General features: G+C 32.8%; 1 long non-coding RNA gene across 3 annotated transcripts; it reads left to right on the forward strand.

Annotated features, from left to right (window-relative positions):
- The first annotated feature begins 761 nt into the window (after positions 1-761).
- On the forward strand, positions 762-4319 carry LOC141696711 (uncharacterized). 3 transcript variants are annotated; one of them, XR_012564474.1, is made up of 5 exons: positions 762-1130; positions 1853-2173; positions 2282-2326; positions 2786-2997; positions 3293-4319. It is a non-coding gene; the product is annotated as an uncharacterized LOC141696711 (long non-coding RNA). The 3 variants fall into 3 exon arrangements; XR_012564475.1 differs by lacking the exon at positions 3293-4319 and having other exon boundaries at positions 763-1130; positions 1853-2011; positions 2117-2173; positions 2786-3118; XR_012564473.1 differs by lacking the exon at positions 3293-4319 and having other exon boundaries at positions 763-1130; positions 2786-3118.
- The last annotated feature ends 9915 nt before the right edge of the window (positions 4320-14234 follow it).

The following is a 14234-nucleotide window of genomic DNA, read 5'->3' on the forward strand; positions in this document are numbered from 1 at the left end:
GCATAATTATGTTAAGACAAAATATAACCTCCAATTGCTAGCCGTCTTGAGGGATAGCGATTGGAGGAGTAGCTCATCCAATGAATGTGGTCATTGTAACATCTTCTACGAGAAAGTCAATAAACAGATAGCGATGCAGTTATTCATTCAGAAGTCATGTTGACTCAATGGACACTACACCATTTATGACCTATCGCAACGCCTTCCCTATAGAATGTTACCTAATGTGTTATCGTAGATATGGTGCTCATGAGTTAATTTAACATTGTCTTTTTGTGTTAACTTAGCCAAAAACGTAGTAATATATTAGGCAGAAAGTGTTACAGCTTACAACATTCTTCTCAAAATGTTACCTTAATTAATTAAAACATGAATATAATATTTTTTTAATATTAAATATTAACTTAAATTAATTTTATAAGAATTGAATGTGATATACAAATTGAATAAATAACATACATCATAATATGCCAATTTTAAATATAATAATTAAAAAAAATTAAAATAGAAAATTTAAAGTAATAAAATTTAAAGATAGGAATTTTAAAAATAATAAAAATAAAAAATAATATAAATTTCCCTCATTTTGATGACAACACTGATATATAAGTTATAAAATAAAAAATTATGAGAAAAGTGTAAATAAACATATTAATATAAGTATCAAAGTAAATAAAGTAGTTATTTTGTACTTAAGCATTTATTTGAATATTAATTTTCGGACCCTGAGAAATTTTAACTAGCCGGCAAAATTTTAAGGAAATTTTAAACCCAGCGCCCAAATTTTTGGGTAAAAGGCGCCCAATGTTTGGGTACAACACACTAGGTTTCCTCTCTCGTTGTTTCACATTCTCCTTCTGTCGCTTCTATGTGTGCACTCTCACTACTCTCTCATTCTCTCGCTATGTTATTCCTCAATACACTCTATCTACCTATCACTCTCCATGTCTATAGCTTTTAATCTTTCAAATTAGGGTTCTATTGATTTGAATATCAAATTAGGTCTCAATGAATTTTGGTGGGTTGAGGATTTGGTTCTTCACATCAGGGATTTGGTTCATTATTTTGATTTGAATATCAAATTATGTTTCTCCGATTTCAGGGTTTGAATTTTAAGACTTTGATTTAAGGTATTTTGATTTAATTCCATTGACTATAATCCCTCTATGTGGTCTTAATTAGCCCCTTTTAATGTTATTCCTCCTTCCTCATTCAAATATAGGCTTTGTTTCTCTATTTTGTTTTGGGCACATTCTCCAAATAGGGAAAAATATTCTTTTTAGTGTCGTTTAGAATTTAGCGTACTTGTTTGTATGTATCTGATTATCATTTAGTGACTAACATAGTAATGTTTAAGTATTTTGCTAGAGGTTTGTCTTCTTCCGTATATAATGTAAATTGAAACTAGAATATCGCAAACAAGGTTTCTTGTCTTATGTATTATTATTTATGCTTGTTAAAATATTCCGGTCGCATTTATGTTATTATTTTCGGTAAGGCCCATGCTAGAATTAGTTAGAAATTAAAATTTCTTTTTTACAAATTTTTAAAAGAGAAACCAATACCTATTTCTTGTATCTTATAGTCAGTTAATGTTTTTTTCCTTGTCAATATTTTTTTAATTATTGTATTTGTACATTTTTCAACTTCTACCCCAGTATCAGTTGCTGTTGTAATCTTTTCTACCTGAAGGAATCAATTATAGCATAATAGCATATTGATGTAGTTCATTGATTTAAATTTATCTTTTTACTCTTTTTCGGTCTAAAGGAGGTGTTGCTCAGATAAATATTATACATAGTTATGTAAATCATGTCATACATCTCAAATAATGAATGTACTTTATTTTCAGGCCGAATATTACTTTAAGTGTAGCACACACGATGGATGATTTGAGAGAGCTAAAATTTGCATTGCCTCAGTGCACTAACTTACAAGACAGCAGATTCTAATAAACAAATGCTAGTCTCGGTGCAAAATAATTTATGGCAGGAAGAGGAATTACACTTTGGTAAATAGAGTGGACTTCCATTTTTTTATACTATATGTTTAACTTTCTTATTGTTTATTGTGGGTGAACGTCTATTTTCGAACCTCACACTTGAAATAATTTTAGCCTGAAGATTGGGATGAAAAAGAATTTATCCCTGATCCTAAAGATAATAAACCAGAGGTACATGCTCTAATATTCTTAATGTTGCACTTTCTGATCATGTAAATCTGTTGTGCTTATATCTGAATTAAAAATTGCTAAAAACTTGATACATGTGTTATTATATAGGGTTATAATGACATTCCCAAGGAGATACAAGATATTGATGCTAAGGTCATTACCCTGTCTCAACAGTTGCTATTTCATGGGCTCTATGTAATTTATGCATTTGGATGATTAGGAATGGCTGTAATAAGTATAATATTAAACTAGATATAGTCTCTATAGCAAAGTATAAAATTAGACTCAAAATGTCTAGGTTTTTTGTCTAATGAAGAATAAATCAAACTCGTCAGGCTCTTTCTTCTGGATATATGCTAATTGGTTCAATTTTAGAGAGACCTTATGTGTCAGATTTTATATATTCTAAAAGAAACATTGGAAATAGTTTCTCAAGATTAAGTATTTTAATTATTACAATAATCATTTTATAGCTGTAAATTTATTACTTATGCTGAATTGTTTTTTTGGTATTAAAACTTATGAAATAATCATTCTGGTGAAGAATGATCAACTTTCCTACTCTGCCATTTTATCGTACATAAGACGTAAATTATTGTTTATCAATTTTAGGAAATGGAGCAGCTCCTACATTACTAAAGCAAGATCTGAAGGTTGGGGTGAATCGCTGCCCCTTCTACTTTTACTATCTATCTAGAGTATTCTGTGTGTTAGCTGTCCATGGGAAATGGTTGATGCATATAGCAATGATACTTCTCAATCTTTGCGAAACATGTCAAAAAAGGAAAATGTGTATCTTATAAACAGAAAACTCCCTCTGGCAGGTATTGTACATGCTTGCACTCCTAAATATAAAACCAATATTATCATTAGGAAACATTTTTGACCAAGTGATTCCAATTATGTAGACAAGAAATGCTATAGTTAGAGTAATTATTTCTTTCAGTGATAAAAGTAGTTGTTTTTTATATATTTAACTGCACAAGTCTAGGAAGTATCTAATATGTTAAGTTACTTTTCAAGCTGGTGATTGATCTGAATATTAGGTGCACGGAATGTATGTTTTAGGCACTTGTTTGTGCATATAAAGTTAATTGTCTAATCAATCATCTCCTCTAGGTTTTATATATTCCATTCAAGAGTATGCTGACAAGAAAGTAGTTTAAGAGGCGATTGTCTTGCGGATTGCTAATATTTTGCAGTAAAGAAACGTGAAAACAGTAGATATGATTTGCTATATTTAGATACGTTTGTCCCAGGAATGTGGCTCCATTGCAAGTCACTCGGGTACTTTAAGCACAGTGAATATTGGAGAGATACTGTCATGGTTGTTAGAGCAGACAAGGCTCACCACAGATATGTTTACTACTTTGCTTCGATAATGACTTGACATTGATATTTCTTTAAATATAATGCAGATAAGACTGATTCAAGTACTAGAAATTAATAATTGTCATGGCCTAGTATACTTCACCTGTTTGTTTGAACTGATAAATGACTCTGACTTATGAGTTCATTATTTAATTATATTAAATCATTCTATTCGATGATAAAATTGTATGCCTCGGTCTTTAGGTGCAAACAAAATCACTATATTTTGAGAAAATTTGCCTCGCAGTTGAAACATGTAGCACTAAAACTTCTATTTTTATTATAATTTAATGCATGAAACAACAAATGTAGCCTCCTCTATTTATTTTTATTCATACTTTTTTGTGATAAAATTTAACACCAAGTTATCAAGATGTTGTGTAGGTTATGGTGTGTGATGGATGAACATGGAGATTGATAATGTTTCATTGCAGGTTGTGTATGATAAAAAGTAATTGTCCAGTAAAAAGAATTATGGCTGATAAATGTACACATGACTATAAACATCTCTTTTTCTGAATCTTAAAGAAAACACCGAATTAGTAAAATATTCAGTTACGCTGTTCTTTCTGCATATTAGTTTTAACACTTTCACAATTTTAAAATCATTTTTAGTGCAACGACAGTAAAGTATTATGATTATAAATTGTGATGTGAAGTATAAGTATAGTGCAAAAACTTGCTCTTTAATCTTTATTGTTGACTCTTAATTTAGTATGTCAATATGAGATTTTTTTAACCTAATGCTAGGAATCACATCCAAGCAGTTGCAAAGAAAGTTATTTTATCTTCACCGACCAAAGGAGTTGAGTTCAACATATGCCAAGTTTTGTGATGTACATTAGTTGGTTTAATTAGTTAAGTTTATTATGATTTTTGTAGAATATGGACTTGTGTGTTTATAGTTAGTAGATTATGAAGTTTAACATGTGTTATTTCCTAACAATCTAACAACAGAATTACAGTAGCGGGGTTGAATGAAATTTTGGTTTTTTTTGGAAAATTTAAAATTTTTTTACGAATATATATAATAGTGTTTGAATAAACTAGGTGTAGATAAGAAGTATTCAAGTATTCAAAATATAAAGTAAATAAATAAAGTTGTTTAAAAACATTTTGGTGGATTGATATTTCCATAAGAGATATGTATAAATATAGAAGATCTTTATGTTGTAAAAGCACACAATTGCTTACAAGAGTTCTTACAAACTGAACTTGAGAGTGCTAAAAGATACAACTTACAAATGCTCTCTTGTTCTTGCTTGTGTTGACTGTGTCAATCTATAATTAACTCTTTGTTACACTTGGTTTATATATCACCAAGTTACATGTGTAATAGGATGAAATATAAATCTATTATCTAGGTCTAACCACATGTTTCTTCATTTCTCTGTCCCATGCAATTCAGATATATACAACATCTTTGAACGTTCTTGTTTTGCATGGAAATTGAAATGCTTCTTGATTTTCATAAACCTGTCCTCCCTGCCATATCATACAACTCTTGTAGATGCATAAGGATAGTGTGAGCATCCATATGCTCATGCTGCTTCTGTAGCTCAATGTTCATGGAAGCTAGCATGATGCATTGAGCAACATTTGCATCATCTATCCACTTACGATACACAACATATTCATCATTATGTGCATCGTTAGCAGGTTCAGTAGGCTTAGGTGAGTCAATCTCCATTAGTTGTTCAACTTATCGAGTCATGTTCAGTGAACTTATTCCCTAATAAGCACATACATACTAGCTATAGTGTCACCACACAAATGCCTATGAGAACAGACATCCTCCTGAAGGGAGCAAGCATAGTATGTATCAATCTTTGTGGATCCACTAACATTCGATTAGTTATCCTATGATCATGAACTGTTTAAGTCTAGAGTTGTCGTCTTCTAGATCTCACTATTATAATCTCATTATAATTCTAGAAGTTTTACTCTAAACTAAGGAATATCTTATTTAATACACTTTAAATAGATAAAGCCCATAATAAAACAAAACAAGTCTTTTATTAATTTCAATGAAATCAAATAGGAATACCAGAAAGTTCTTCCTAACTCATCATACATGATTGGATTTAGGACAAACACTTTTAGTTTCTTGAGTTTAATTACTTGCAGTAGTCTCTGGATTTGAGTCATGTTGCTCCCCCTCAACATATCCTTCAGTGTCAGAAGAATTTCCATTGTACTGTGGAACCTCAGAACTATGAGTGATATCAGGATTTACCGAATCAGAGTTAGGATTTATAAGTTCAGCATAAGGTACTTCATTTTCAAATCTCAACTTGTCATGGTCATCTGCATCTTCTAGACCTGTTATCTTCTTTTCATCAAAAGATACATGTATAGATTCCATGACTGTTCTTGTTCTCAGATTTTAAACTCTGAAGGCTTTTGTAGATAATGGATATCCCATAAAGATTCCTTCATCAGCTTTTATGTCAAACTTGGTAAGCTGCTTCAGATGAATTTTGAAAACAAAACACTTACAACCAAATATATGAAAGTATTTGAAATTTGGCTTCTTTCCTTTCGCCATCTCAAATGGGGTTTTCCATGCTTGTTGATCAATGTTGCATTTTGTGTGAACCAAACAGTTTGCACAGTCTCAACCCAGAAGTAGGTAGGCAATCTTGATTCTTCTAGCATGGTTCTTGTAGCTTCTATCAGAGTTCTATTCTTTCTTTCAACAACTCCATTTTGTTGTGGAGTTCCAGGAGCAGAAAACTCTTGTTTTATCCCCTTGAGTTTGCATAACTCTTCCATAAAACTATTCTTGAATTCAGTTCCAATATGATTTCTGATGATCTTCACTTTGTATGTTGATCTTTTTTCTAGCTCCCTCACATAATCAAGAAGAATGGATGGAGATTCATCCTTGGTGTGCAGAAAATACACCCATGTGTATCTTGTATATTCATCAATAATCACAAGTGTATACCTAATCTTGGAAATAGACATAACATTCAATGAACCAAAGAGATCAATATGAAGTAGATGATATGGTTCAAAAATGGAGGATTCAATTTTACTCTTGAAAGATATCTTCCTTTATTTGGCTTTCTGGCATGAATCACATAAGCCATCAGGAGTAAACACTACATTGGGAAATCCTCTTACAAGATCTTTCCCCACAAGTTCATTGATATTGTTGAAGTTGAGGTGAGAAAATCTTTTATGCCACTTCCAGCTGTCTTCCATAGTTGCTCTACTCAGTAGAAAAACTTTTAAATTATCAATTCTTATGGAGACCATGGCTTCATATAAACTACCATGTCTCAAACCAGTCAATGTGATCTTGCCATTAGACTTACTGACAATTTCACAATGCTCCTTATAAACGTTGACATGGTAACCTCTGTCACAGATTTGACTCACACTGATCAGATTATGCTTGAGACCTGCAACCAGAGCTACAGTTTCAATGATGACATTTCCAATTTTGATTTTTCCATATCCCACGATTTTTCCTAAGTGGCCATCTCCATGGGCCAGCCTTCTCCTCAAATTTTGATAACAGGGATTTATAACCAGTCATATGTCCTGAGCATCCACTGTCCAATACTAGAGCATTCCTCCTGTCACCCTACAATCAGTTATTTGAATCAGTTAGTACTTTTAAGGACTCATACTTGCTTGGATCCTTTGGCCTCTTTAAGTTTGTTAACATATGCAGCAAAAGACTTCAGATTAGAATTTATGTTAAACATTCCTACCATCAGTATTTATACATACAAAAACAGATTTTACTTTAACTAAAGAGGGTTTCAGTTTATAAAAATTATAATACAAACTGTGATACTCTTTACATGTATAAATAGAGTGCCAAACACTGCCACAATGAAAACAAAGATTCTGTGGTTTATATCTAGCTGTTGTATTCCTAAACTCTGATTTAGAAGGAACGACTTTTATCTCTTTATTCTTCCTGCAAAAATTAGCAAGATGATTAGTGCTACCACAGTTTGAACAGGTCTTTCTAGGTGCATTAAGAGGAGTCACATAATTTCCATTCTTATTAACACCTACCTTGCCATTCCTATTTTTCCTAGATCTTTTCCTCTTTTTTTTCATGTCTAAGTCCTTCAGCTTTTTCTTAAGCTGTTTCTGAGTCATTGAACCAATATTTACTGAATTTGTGTGAACTTGTTCACTCTTTTCAGTAATTAAGTTTAATCTAGGTGCTGAGGTAGTACCTTTCTCACGGATTGGTTTAACATTATTAGCACTTGGATTAAAATTAATGGTCTTTATTTGAACCTTGTTCAATTTGACCTGACTATCAGTTTTTATTTGTTTTATTTTCTCAGTTTCTTCTGCACCTTTCTTATTAGAATTAGATCTAGCTGAATATCCTAATTCTGATCCCCAACAACCATTTTCTAAGATATCCTGAGTTTTCTTTCCTGAGTTAGTCCAAAGTTTAATGACTTTTCTCTCTTAAGCTAGCTCATTTTCTAGATAAACATGTTTTTCTAACAATTTTTCTTTAACATAAACAACATTATCTCTTTCTTTTTGAATTTCTAGCATGGAAAGCAACTCAATTTCTAGGTAATCATTTCTTTTCTTTAGCACAGAGTTTTCACTTTTGATTCTATTGTTCTTTAAGGTTTGATCCCTAAAACTAACATGCAGAGACTTAAAAAATAATCTTAATTCATAGATATCATCAGTATCAAATGCAAGAGTAGACTGAGGTACCTTTAATTCAGTAATGTCGGCCTCGACATTAACATTTGCCATAAGAGCATAATTGATCCCATCATCTGAGTCTGCTGAATCATCCCAGTTTCTCTTCTTTGAGATCAAGACTTATTTCTTCTCAGCTCTTGGTTTTCTGCAGTCAACTGCAAAGTGTCCAACTTCATCACAGTTGAAACATCTCTCTTTTGAATTGTCAACTTTTCTAGATCTTGATTCCTTCAAATCAGTATTTCTTTTGTTGTTCATTTTATCAAAGTTTGAGGAACTGGAACCTTTTCTGGAAAATCTTCTCCCTTTCTTGAAGTTCGTGTAGACCATCTTCTTGAAGCTTTTAACCAGTAGGGCAGCCATTTGATCAATGTCTTCATTGCTGTTATGATCACTATCAGTATCTGATTCATTATCAGTATTTGAGTCATCATCAGAATTTGATGATTCAGTATCTGACTTTACAATTATGGATTTCCCTTTGGAGTAGCTTTTCCTCCTAGCTTTCTCCTTTGGCTTCTCTTCAAGTTTGAGTGCAACTGGACTAGCTTTTAATCATTTCCTCTTGCTCCTTTTCTCCATCTCTAGTTCATGAGTTTTCAGAACTCCATAGATCTCACCTAGAGGTGTGATATCAAGATTATAGTTATCCCTGATTGATGTGACTTTAAAGTCCCACTTTTCAGGGAGAGCAAGTAGAAACTTCAAGTTTGAGTCCTCCAAATCATATTTTTTGTTGACAAGAAATAAGTCATTCAGCAACTTCTGAAATTTATCATAGATCTCAGTTAGGGACTCATTGTCCCTTGAGTCAAAGTGCTCATATTCTTGAGTAAGTACTGTCCTCCCGTCCTTCTTGATATCAGTTGTACCTTGACACTTTACTTCTAAAGCATCCCATATCTCTTTTGCTGTTTTACTATATTGGACATAAAACTATCAAGACTGTTGTGCAGGATATGTCTAACCTTAGCATCCTTCATGATAGATGAGATATCTTCAGGAGTATACTCCTTCCTATCTTTGTCTATCATCTTCTCTGGTTCTCCGGTAAGCGAAATAGCTACCTTCATTGGTTTATGAGGACCATCGTGAATCCTGCTTAGGTATTCAGGATCCGTGGCTTCCAAACACATGACCATCATGACTTTCCAGATTGGATATTCAAGTATCTTCAGGATAGGCTGTGGCGCCCTCCAAACCCGGGTCAGAAGTTTGGGGTCCACACACACACCTTATTTATAACCTGCTTATAACAATAATAAAGATAATCATAATATATGCAGTGACCCTACTTACCAACCACCACGGACCGCAACAGGTTAAAGTATGCCCACAAGCCACACACACTAATATATTACAAACCGTTCAAATCCCAACTATTTCAAACTCAAACTGAGTATTAAACATTATTACAAACTTTTACAAACTTAAATTATTCCAAAAGAAGCTTACTAGCTCAGCTTTCTCAACCTGAACCCCTAGCTCTCGCGCTGGACTGGGGATCCTCTTTACCAACTGGTTCCTTTTTAACTGGAAAGAATATAAACAACATCGCACGAATGAGCTAACTAGCTCAGCAAGTCACAATGACAAAATTGAGAATAATGATCATCAGGTGTATATGATTATGATATCAAGTGAATAATGGATTATGATTTAGAATTGGATATTATACTTTTAATTTAAAAACCAAGGTTAGGCTGCTGATCAGTCACGCACTAACCCCGAGCAAGGCACACAACATTGCTCTAACTACTGGATCCAAGGCACACATTGACCTAACTTGACCATTATATGGTCTGACCACGAATCTGGTCCACAATTTTATAAAAACAATCCAATTCTAACATAATAACAAAATATGCAATAATAAACAATAACCGAAATCATTAACAACAATAAATGTTTAACAATGAAAGGGTTTCAATCCTTGTAAGGATCAACAAGGTACTTTCAAAGCTTGAATGCTGGGTAATGAAAGAATTGGATAATAGAGGAAACAACATTTCAGGTTTCAAAGATTTGGTCTTTCAAAGCATAAGATATCATGGATTGAGTATATAGTAATCCAGTTCAGTGTCTGGTATTTAGTTTGTATGTATTTGTGCAGTAGTATCGTAGATTTGTGGTTCGTGTTTGGGTATACAATAATCAATGGCTTAGAAAGAATATGGTTCATGGCTCAAGAACAATAACTGAAATCAGGATTTAGGTTTCCGTGCTTCAAAGCACTTGCAATGTCAACAAGACTATCAAGAATTACACTATCTCGAGAAAGTTCAGAACACTTGCCTGGTATTAGCTTACTATTCTGCACTCGCTGCCAATCACAACCGTCTTACTCTTCAACTATCTGTTTTCCTTTCCTACGTCTTGCCTCTTCTGCTCACATATCATAAGCATCTATCAATCATCAACTCACAAGATTCTATTCAACACATACTTCTATCTACCCTTCGTTTTACCCAAATCCGATTAACGGATTGAAATCTATGCAATAACGAAGTAAACACCGAATATATAGACCGATAGTCAAACAACAGGTCACGTATAACATATAATACATCACGTAATCAATGACATATCATTTATAAAGAAGTCTCGGGTCATAAATGTGCTTTCGGGTATTTAAAATAATTTTTAAAACATTTTTCGGAATTAAAACGGGTCGTTGGATCAATTTCAGAATAATAAACAGGGTTCGGTTGGCCAATTCTGGCTCCGAAACAATTTTAGAATAATTATCGAGCCTTGAAAATAATTTAGAATAATATTTTAAAGCTCGAAATTTTTTTCGAAATTTTTAAATCATTTTTAAATAATTAAATCTAATTAAATAATTAATTAAAAATCAATTAATAATTAATTAAATCAATTAATCAATTAATTTTCGAATTAATTGACTAATTAATCAATTAAAAATTAACTGAAATTAATTAACTAATTAATTCAAATTTATTTGTGAATTAAAAATAATTTTCGGAATTAAAATAATAATTTTTAGAATTTTCAGAAATTAAAAACGAATTTTTATAATAAAAATAATTAGGAAATATGATTTTTAAACATTTTTAAAACAGGAATCCAATTTTTGCAAAGTCTGGAAACTTCAGGGACCTAACTGTATCGTCCCCAAAAGTCCAGGGACCAAACTGTAAATTTTACATCCCGTCGCCGGAAAACACAGGGGTGGCCGGAGAACACGATTCCGGCCTCCTCACCTTGCCACAAGCTCCAGATCACATCTACAGGTTACCAGGAACACAACCATGCAATCAAAACAACCTAACAATCCCTGAGTTGGCCGGAATTTGGCCGTGAAATTTTTCAGTTTCCAGCGAACATCGGAAAACTTCAAAACACAACTCCCTTCTCTACAGACCTCGTTGGTTCATGAAACTTATACGACTAGATTGCAAATTTCACAGAGAACACAACCCACTATAACACAACATCAATCTATCACAGAATAAGAAACCCCCAAATTTCAATTAAGAACATTCATACGGGTTATAAGCCCTAATTTTGAAATTCGAAAATTAAACTCAAATTTGAACATATTATTGAACTCCAAATCAGACGTATGACATATGAAAATCATCAGGAAAACAAGCTCTACAACATGCAATCATCAAATCATACAAACAATCATCCGAACAAAAAATCATATTTTTAATAAAATAAATTCGAAAATAAATAATTTTTTAGAAAAATAACCTTGATTTCTGCAGTGAAACAAAGCTCAGAATCTGATAGAACACCTCAAATCCTTCGTTTTGGTTACTCAAGCTTTGAAAACAGAGATCGGTAACGCCTTCGTTTTGCTGTTTGATTCTTAGAACAGTTTTAAGAAATTAAGGCTTTTCTCTGAAAATTATGTAATTAACTATCTGCAAATGATTTTGATACGAAATAAAATACGGTAAAAGGCTATTTATAATTACGGAAAATTAGTATCCCGTTGGATCATTCCGGATATAAAATGGTACATTTATTTATAAAAACTGATCCAAACGGTATCGGTTTTTAGGATAATTATCCAGATCAGTACAATTTGTACTGCGGTCTTGGTCTCAGCGCCTGGTTACACGTATTACGAAGTGATAATTGTGATAGTTTAATAAAAAGCTCCCGTTTATCAAAAATACGGGTTTTATTAATTTACCGAAATGAATATTGTATCGAAAATGTTGCGCCGGGACCCGCGCAGGACAAACCGTACGCCGGATCGAAAAAGTCGAAACATGGAAAATGCTCGGAATATTACAATTAGGTTAGGAAGGAGTTCTCGGAAGAGTTTCGGGTTCCAAAAACGTAACAACGGTTGACGTCGGTTGGTTCCCGTTTTTATAAAATAGATTTTAATTACCCGGAAAAAGATTTTAGAAATTTCATATGATTCTTATAAATCCATAAATCAACATAAAAATAATTAGGAAGATATGACAATTATCTATATTTTATTTTGGGCATATAAAAATTAAAATACTCAATTAATATTATTTTTGAATATTCAAGTACAGATAACACTTAACAATTAACTCACAGAATAGATACTGAGCACACATAATAATTATTTAATATCAAAAATAATTACACGATATATCCCGGATATTACATAGGCACTTTGATTGCTTCATACCTACTCATGTTGTTGTTTATCTATGATGCGACTGAGGGTTGTGGCTCGGATTCTGTGCCTCTTCTTTTTTGTCTACCATTGTAGATTGATCTTCAGATCTTAAACTGTTTGCACGTTAACAGCAAGCTCCAGTACCAATTGTTAAGCCCTTAATCAACTATAGAGGGGGGTGAATACAGTTAATATAATCTAATCGACAAAGCTTCAACATAATCAACAGTTATAATATTAACTGATAAAAACTTATTACACATGTACTCTCTCGAAAGGATGAACAAATATCCTTGAGAGCTGCTAGGTTATGCGAAAGATATAACAATATCATAATGCTTATAGCATGAACCTAATCTATGCTTTATATAGATCACACCTACCAATATATAAGGAATCCTATTCTATTAACAACAAGGAAACCTATACTATTGCTTCTGAGATAAAATCCTTCACCGCCTTGAAATTCCTATTTCCTATTTCCTTTTCTTCCTCGAAGATCAACTGATGTGACGAATACTAATTTTTTTATCCGTTGACATCATCATCCGTTAAAATCATCATCCGTTGATATCCTATCATTCGTTGATATTTCATCATCCGTTGATGTCATCAGCATTTGTTGATATATAAGTTATGATGTGAACTTATGATAGTTTCCGTTTGATATCATCAATTGGTCCTAACAGTCATTGTTGCTGAAAACTCATGCATGATTCCATTTTCTTCACAGAATGACCTCATTGTAGAATTCTTGAACTCAGTTCCATTGTCACTCCTGATTCTTCTAACCTTGAGATCAGGATGATTGTTGACTTGCCTTATATGATTGATAATGATTTCACTAACTTCAACTTTAGATTTAAGAAAATGTGTCCAAGAGAACTTTGAGAAATCATCCACAATCACAAGGCAATATCTCTTCTTTGAAATTGACAACACATTGACTGGTCCAAACAAATCCATGTGCAACAGTTATAGTGGTTCTTCAATTGTTAATCCAAGCTTCCTTTTGAATGATGCTTTATTTTGTTTCCCTTTTTGACAAGCATCACACAATCCATCCTTTGAGAACTCAACTTGAGGAATGCCTCTTACTAGGTCTTTCCTGACTAGTTCATTCATAGTCTTGAAGTTCAGATGAGACAGTTTCTTGTGCCACATCCAACTTTCATCTTGACTTGCTTTGCTGAAAATACATGTTTTAGAATCTGTAGTAGATGAGTTAAATTCGGATAGGTACACATTTCCTCTTCTCACTCCAGTGAGAACCACTTTGTTATTTTCCTTGCAGGTAACAACACAGGCTTCAGAATTGAAAGTTACAGAGTTGCCTTTATTACATAGTTG

The sequence above is a fragment of the Apium graveolens genome, chromosome 11, assembly GCF_009905375.1.
Source record: "Apium graveolens cultivar Ventura chromosome 11, ASM990537v1, whole genome shotgun sequence".
NCBI lineage: Eukaryota > Viridiplantae > Streptophyta > Magnoliopsida > Apiales > Apiaceae > Apium > Apium graveolens.